Source organism: Theobroma cacao, chromosome 3 (genome assembly GCF_053813885.1).
Source record: "Theobroma cacao isolate CCN51 chromosome 3, ASM5381388v1, whole genome shotgun sequence".
NCBI lineage: Eukaryota > Viridiplantae > Streptophyta > Magnoliopsida > Malvales > Malvaceae > Theobroma > Theobroma cacao.
In genome coordinates, this window is record NC_142641.1 from 29,894,634 (window position 1) to 29,903,187 (window position 8,554).

The window sequence follows — 8,554 nt, forward strand, 5'->3', positions numbered from 1 at the left end:
TTTTTCATCAAAAGTTTCACACCTTATATTTTTGAAAAATTAAAAAACCAAAACCTTAAACAATGCTTTTATTTTTTAAAAATAAAAAATATTTGAACGTAAATTTTATTTTTTAAAAATAAGAAACTAATTTTTTTTTAAAAAAAAATTCCTTCTTCTTTTTCTCTTCCCTTTCTTTCCTTTTCTCTCCTGATCTTCAACATGTCAGTCCACATCTGACCATCATCCAATCGAATCTAATGTTAGAATGGCCTGAAAAGGTTTGAAAATAGGGCAAAATGGATTGAAATAGGTTAAATATGAAGTAGATCTAACCTGTTTTGAACTTGTTTCCGACCATGTTGATGTAGGATCGAGTCTTGTTTGACCTAGTTCGATTAGTAATGGTTAGATTTGTCTTGATATGAAGGGAGACTGTGAGGGAGAAGAGGAAAGAGAGGAGAGACAAAAAAAGAAAGAAAAAAAAACACAAAAAAGGAAACTTTTTTTAAAATATTTTAATTGAAAATCTTTTCGTATTTTTATTTTTCAAATGATTTTCAATGAATGGGGTGATGCACTAAGTCCATCTTAATTATAGATTCAAAGAGTGATGTGACATTTATTTGGTCACCTCATATACTTTGATCGGTTCATTTAGACTTGACTAAATTTTTAAATCTTATTAAAAATTGAGACACATTGATAAATAAAATAAAAATTCAAATACCATATTGAACATTTTGTTAATACAGGTATCATACTCCATATGTTCCTATGTACTTATAGGGTCAAGTGTAATAATATTCCAGAATCATATATTATCTTAAAGGATAATAATCTTATAAGACAAATTCCATTGTTGATATTTCTTGTGCTACAAATTTCCAAATTAAAACCTAGGAAAAAGAAATTAAGCCTTGCTTAAGTGGTAGATGTTGATTGGTTTGAAACAATAATTCACCGTTGACAAAGATTTCCTCAAAAGAAAGTTGCTTTTTCCTCCAGTTGAGTCAATTGACTGTTTCACCCCTAATCTCTTAAAAATCCAAACAAGGAGCTTCCTTCTTTTATAGCATGATGATGCTGACGAGGAAAACAATACTCAACACTACTCTTTATTATTATTATTATTATTTAATTAGTATAAAAGCAAAAGTATCGAAAAAGGTTCTTTTTTGAACTAGGATGTTTTGAAAAAGTTATGTAAGTTGATGTGCCATCAAATATGGCTTTTCGCTTTCATCAAAGCATCTTCTTTTTGGCTTTTGAATTTTAACTATTTTTTTTACCGACTCTAAAATATATGCATAATATCCGACAAAAATGTTCATAAATTAGATAAAATTATCTAAATAAAATTTTTATTCTTTATTAAATTCAAATAATTTTTTAATTTTTTATTTAAATCAAATAAATCCTTAAACTAACAAAAAGGTAACTATTGTTTATCTCATTGACAATTGTTATTTTTTGCTAATTTAATGTAATATGCTCACGTGACCAAGCGATAGAAGAGGTAGCTAGCTAGGTGACAAGTGATGGTGCCCAACTGCGCTGCGATTTTTTTTGCCGTTGACAGGGATTTTTCCTTCATCTCGTCACATGTCCATTATTCATCGGTTGTTATTTTCTAAGTAAAATTAATTAAAATTGATTTGTGAAATTTAAATCAAAATTAGAAAATCCAAAAATTGATTCGGGAAAATTTATGATAATTGAATTTGTGAATTTAGTTTGTGTGAAACTAAAAATATGAACTCGAAAATGTGGAAGCCATCATCGATTATTCTCGAACATCTTTTTCTTCCTCAAGACTTATCTATGCTTTTCTTAAACTTCATTCCAATCGTCATCATCGAGCCATCATCTATTGATTTTCATCATATTTCCAATGATATTAATTTTTAGAATTATTTTGATATATGAAAATTTCTTATCGTGAACATTAAGTAGTTATGAAATAGTTAAATTATACTTTTAGTCTCTGTATTCTATAAACAAAGTGAATTTAATTCTTATAAAATAATTTATATAAATTAAATCTTTATTTTTTAAAATTCATTAATATCAATTCAAATCTTAACACAATTAAAATTTCACTATTAAGTGCGCTATAACGTGGCATGTGACCAAATTAGACAAAACATTTGACCATGGCTTTTTTTTTTTTCGCTTTTTTCTCCTTTGGGAAGTTTTTTACTAGGTGAAAAAAGAGCAAAATAAAGAATTCCTTTTTACTTCTTAAATTGTTCTCCGAAGATGCTAATCTCTAAGAAGGTAATATGAGCAAAGTGATGATTCGAATTAAAGTGTTAATGCTATTTGAGTTCTCCAAAACAAATCAAAAGAATTTCTCCACGTTTTCTCCTTGATCTCACATTTCCAGCAATGTCTTCCACTCTAATGCTCTCAGTGTCAACTATAGAGCCCAACGCCAAATCCAAACCGTTCATTATAACCCCGAACCTCCGTTCCATCCTCGCGCGCCTCTTAGGCCCTACCTGCCAGGTTCTCTCTCATCGTCATCCTTGGACCGAGCTCGTTGACCATACCGCCTTCGCTAAACCGGCCCCTTTCTCCAATGCCACCTCGCAGGTATGCAGCCAAAATTTTCACCTACTTCCGACCCACCTACCTCACCATACTCGCGGGTGTGCTGACATTCTCACTCATCTCCCATCCTTTATCACTCCTAATCCTGTTGTCATTACCTTTGGCATGCCTTTTCTTTTACACGCTGTGTCCTTTGGATCAACTGGTGGTCGTATGAGGCCGAACGTACTCAGACAGAAAAACGTCGCCAATATTGGTGGCATCAACAACAGTAGTGATATTCTTGACGAGCAAATGGATCTCTTTCTCAATGAACAGGAGCTGTCGGATTTTGGGTTGTTCTCATACATTCGTAAGTGGCGCTACTTCGTTTCTCGCGGTCAAGGGCAGAGGGTGAGGGGTGACGGTTTTTTATTTTTTTTTAAATTTTTATGTGTATAAAATTTAAAATATAAAAATTTGTCACTCCTAAACAAATTAAATGAATTGATTTCGAGTAATAATAAGAAATTTAAGTTAAATTTTAATGGTTCGAATTCAATCCCTTAATTTTGAAATTATCTTCTTTTCCTTTTTTTTTTCTCTCTTTTCTTTTTTCTCAAATCCCAATTCAATTTTAATTTTTACATTTGCTTTGTATTAGTAATATTTGGATTTATAAAGTATATTGTAGTTCAATTATTATTATTATATATTTTTAATTGATAGGGATTTCGAAATCGATAAATTTGAAAAAATGAAATCACATCGAGTGTAGGTTACAATGCTTAACATGAAAATTTAATGTTAATTTTTTTTTATTTGATGTCTATTTATATTAATAAATTTGAAAACTTATATTTAAATTGTTAATGAAATTTTATATTATAATTTTATTTTATTTTAAAAGTGATTAATTTTTTACTTTAAATTGAATGATTGACTCGATTTATGATATTGTATAATCACTTTTTAATCACTCATCATACAAAATCTTAAATTCGCCACTGCTTGCAGTCGTCGCTGCTTCTACTATTATCTCTTGCATTTGAGCAATTTAATTCATGGGGTTGGGGTGGTGATGGGATTCTTCTCCTATTTATGATTTATTCATTATGTTCTTTCTAAGAATTAGGGTTGTAGATCTATAATGGATTTGAGTTTTTTTTTTAAAATTTAATTCTTTTCTTTACTTTTTTTTATTATTATCATGGCCAAAATTCATTACATCGACAATTGTACAAAGATATATTTATCTAGAATGAATGAAAATGATGTGAATTTGTAAAAAAAAAAAAGTTTCAACAATATAGTTTGATAGAAAAAAATTGAAAAATAGATATATTTCATGTTAGTATTCCTTGCTAAGTTAGTAAATGTCACATCAATTTGATCGAATGTCACATCGATACATTTAATGGTAAAATTTAAATGATCTTAAGATTTGATTTGATATTAACAAATTTGAAAAAGTATAAGAATTCAATTTAAATAAATCATTATATAGGACTAAATTCATATTTTTAGAATAAAAGGACTAAAACCTTATAAAATATATTAAACTTTTTAAGTTTCATTTTATATTAATTTCATCACTTATTTTTTATTTTCTTTTTTTATTTATTTTATGAAATAAATAAAACACTTAATTACTAAAATGTAAATGAAAGTAAATTTAAAAATTATGTTGTTTATAGAATTTGAAATTATATCCAAAATAAATCGTTAATGTAAAAAAATTGTTTAAATATTGCATATGTTTAATTTAATTTTAATAATTCAATTACTTTATAATCAACTGGCACATAATGGGGAAGATGGTGCGTTGGGGCTTGGACCACCAAGGCTCAGAGCCTTTTTCTGGCAAATTGTTTGTATTAAGACAAGTTGCATTTAGCAGGAAAGAATGTAGGTAAGATGTAAGGTCACTTCCGCTTTGATTTGCTGGAGGCCTTACGGCTTTCAACTTTCCTCTGAGCAGCTTCAAATTCTTATTCAGAACGTGCATTTCCCCCATGGAAACATGAAACCAAACGGCTCTTTCCTCTCGCTTCGGTGCTCAGCTACAATTGCCACTACATCTGCTTCTATTTACACTAGTAACCAATTAACTATGCTTGTAGGTGGCATGAATCATCTGCTTCTATTTTTTTATTCTTGCTTTGTCAAGCTAAGTGGTAAAGTATCATTATACTGATTTTTAATGGTAATGTGATTGCAATGTAATATCATATTATATTAATTTTTTCTCTTACTAAACACTCTAAAATAATTGTATCTCTCACGATACAAGGAATATGAGTAACTTCCGTCATCTTCTAAAATAAAAATTCAAAAGTTTACATGAACACAATAAAACGTGAGAGGACTTATTTGTAATCTTTTACTAAAAACAAGCTTCAAAAAAAAAAATCTTTTGTTGAAAACATTATTGCAAATATGAGTCTTTTAAGATGAAGATTGCAAATCGTTATCGAGTGAATTGGGTTATTCTTGATCTTGAAGAAAAGATTTTGTTGTCTTATATGTAGGATGATATGGCTATGGGATCCAAGGACGTCAACCTTTGACTAACATCGTTAATGGTTAATGGTTCAGAGGGTACAAGATTAGTGTCTTTTACGGATTTTTGAAATTTACTCATATGGAGGAATGATTTTTTATTTGAAGTGAAGCGTATCTCGACAAAAGAACGACTTGGCGTGATTAACGGCTTCGCTGTCACGGTTCACAAGGCTTTTTCCTGGAATGATTTATGCAATAGTTCTCGGGTTTCAGAAAAGAAGAGGTTCTCATAGGTTGGACTAGACCTAAGCCTAGCTGGTGGTACTCAACACAGATGGTGCATATCGAAGATTGCTTGAGCGAGCAGAATCAGGTGGTGTCCTCTGTAGTAATGCAGCTGAAGATTGGTTAGGAGGCTTTGCAATGAGACTTGATCATTGTACTGCCGACCGTGTGGAATTATGGGGTGGTTTTCTAAGATCTGAAGCTAGCATGGGACTTGTCTTTTAGTCAAGTCGAGTTACAGGTGGACAGCTCTCTGCTGGTTAATGCTATCACCTCATTTTCACCTCATCCTTGCTCCAATTCAGATCTAATCCAAGAAATGCTCAAGAGACGCTGGAAAGTTATTGTAAAACATGTTTACAGAGAAGGGAACATGTTAGCAGATTTTGTAACAAGCAGGGGGTTTTCATTAGATGAAACATGCATGGTTTATGATGATCCTCCCATAGGAGCCAGGGAGATTATGATTTATGATGTAATAAGGGTCTGTTTCCCTAGATTAATTAGAATATAATACATCTATTTCTAAAAAAAAAAAAAAGTATTATAGTAAGAGTTTGTATGCATTTAAAGGGTTCGAAAAGACGATAATTTGAATAGTTCAAATAAAATAAATAAAATTTGCATTATCTACACATTTTAATTTGTTTTCAGACAAAATTTCATTAAAGAAAGGCCAGAGGGGGTGGATAAGAAAGACAAAGGAAACGTAAGAACAAAGGTACATCATGGGGTTTCTTTGCAATGAAAAATTCCTTTTTATCTTAGAAAAAATTCTAAATCAACGTCTTAACAAATGAGATGTGCACGTTTATTAATTGGTACCATTTTCGCAATGGAATAGCTCTTCCAATTAAATATCCCTCTAATAAACATTTAAACATCTAACTATTCATCTATAATGTATTTACATTATAACGTTGGTAAAACTTTGAATTGATGAAAATAAATATGTTTATTCAGTATATTTTTAAACTATCATTGTAAATATTTTTATTATTAATATTAATAAAATTCATTCAATTGTTTTAGTTGAGATAAACTTAAAGTAAATTAACTAAGAGTGGGTGAATTGGCTACCAAGAAAAAATCCTCACTTTTTCATAGATTAAAGAGATAATAAAACTTAAGTGCAGCAGAATAAAAAACAGAGCGTAACAGACTATGAAAGTGCAAAAAAATAAAAAGTGTAAAGCCACAATTTTTATAAAGGTTCGGCCTTCAATGCTTACGTCCTTTCTCTTGATATCACAAGAAGTTTGAATCCACTATAAACTGCCTTTTAAGGAGTAGGCATAACCTTTACTCAAACATTGTCTTTTTGAGAGAAGCAAGCACAACCTCACAATGTCACTGCTTTTTAAAGAGGAGCATGCACAACCTCATAACATCACTGCCTTTCAAGGTTAAAGCACACCTTTTTTACAAGTCTTTGCCTTTTTAAGGTTAAAGCACAACCCTTTACCTTTTGCTCGGAGATATAACCAAGTTACTATATTTTTAAAGAGGTGTAACCTTTAGTACTACTTTTTTCTTGGAGGTATAACCAAATACAAAGTGTGGATTACAAAGGTATGAACTTTATACCTCTAAAGGAGGCTGATGAGCAATGAAAGTACTAAAGGTGAAAGCTTTTTGAAAATAAAAGTCAAAAATAGGAGTATCTAAGCTTAGAAACTTTTTGTAATGAGGAAAGGTATGATTTTTTGGAGATAGTTAGCTCACTACTAGAATAAAGGAAGGATTTTTTGTTTCAGCTTTTTCAAAAATATTTTTCTTTTGTTTTCCCTCTCTTTATCATTTTCTTTTGATTCTTAATCTCTTCTTATTTTCTCTCTTCTAAAGTTCTTTAGGCAGGTATTTATAAGCCTAAAATTTTTCTACCTGTTGGAATGAAATTCAAAACTTTTCTTTTCGTTTCATGTCAGTTGGACTTTTGTCTGTCGTGCTTATAAAAAAGATATGTTGTATCTTTGGTGTCGATTCTTCATAATTCTGAAAAATCTGTACTTTTTTGTTTTTCTAGAGAGTTAACATGTTCTTCATCTAATGTTGATTCATCATAAGATGCTCCAAGTCTAGACCTTTTTTTCTTTTCCAAAATTGACATGTTATGCTCTTAGTGTCGATTCATGTATGATTGGCACCAATCCAAAAATTCAAACTTGAAATTTTACGCTCCATTCTTATCTATTTGTCAACACTTGCTTCTTCTCCAAGTTTCTGACTTTTTCTCTCTCAAGCTTTCAAAACTGACATGTCAACTCCTTGGTGTCGGTTCTCGCTCTGTCCAGTGGCTTTTGTTTTTTTAAAATCTACATGTACTTGTTTGAGAATCGATTTTCTTGTAATAGAAAAAAAAAAGATTTTGATTTATGTACAGTAGAGAATCAATTCTTCACTTTCTAAAAGTCAATTCTTGCAGCTAAAAATTTAGAGTTTGAAGATTTAGAAATATCTTTCAATTTAAAACCAACTTCAAATCTTTTTGGGGATTTTCTTCACATTTGGAAACTCTTTTTAGCTCTTTAAAGTAAATCAATTTTGTAATTTCAAAACCAAAATAAAGAAAACAAATTTCCCTTTTTTATATAACAAAATTAAGAGTTAAATTTACTCATTTGAAAAACTCTCATTGAATTTATGCATTAAAAACTTGAAAAACTCTCCCCCTAAAATTATGCTTACTTGAGAAATTTGTAAACATATTCAAAAAGGTCTAGTAGTGAAAAACCAATAAGCATAGCAAATTTACTAAGAATATTCTTTTCTTTTTTGTTATATAAAAAAGGAACAGTAAACAGAGTATCACAATATAAAAACTCACAGGGAAAGACAAAGTATTAGTAGCACAAGTATGCATATAAACAATAGTTATTATATAAGTAGATAATCAAAAGAGATATTTTATTAAATTCAAGAACAAAGTATCAAGCATAAGTACAAACACAAAAACTTGCAAGTGTAATGCATTAGCAAGGATATATCATATGCAGTATGATGCAAATGCAATGTAAGTTTACACAATTATGGTTTGATTGGTTGGTTGGAGTCAGAGCTTTCTTCTGTTTCTTTTGAACCCGAATGTTTAAATCAATGTTGTACTCATATCTTATTTTTCCAAGAGTATTCTTGTTCAACATTTTACTTTTCCTTTGCCTTTTGGGTATATCAGTAGAAATGTCAATCTTCAACTTGCTATTGAGCTATAAGATTGCCATTCCATAAACCAGGTTATTTTCTGCTCCTT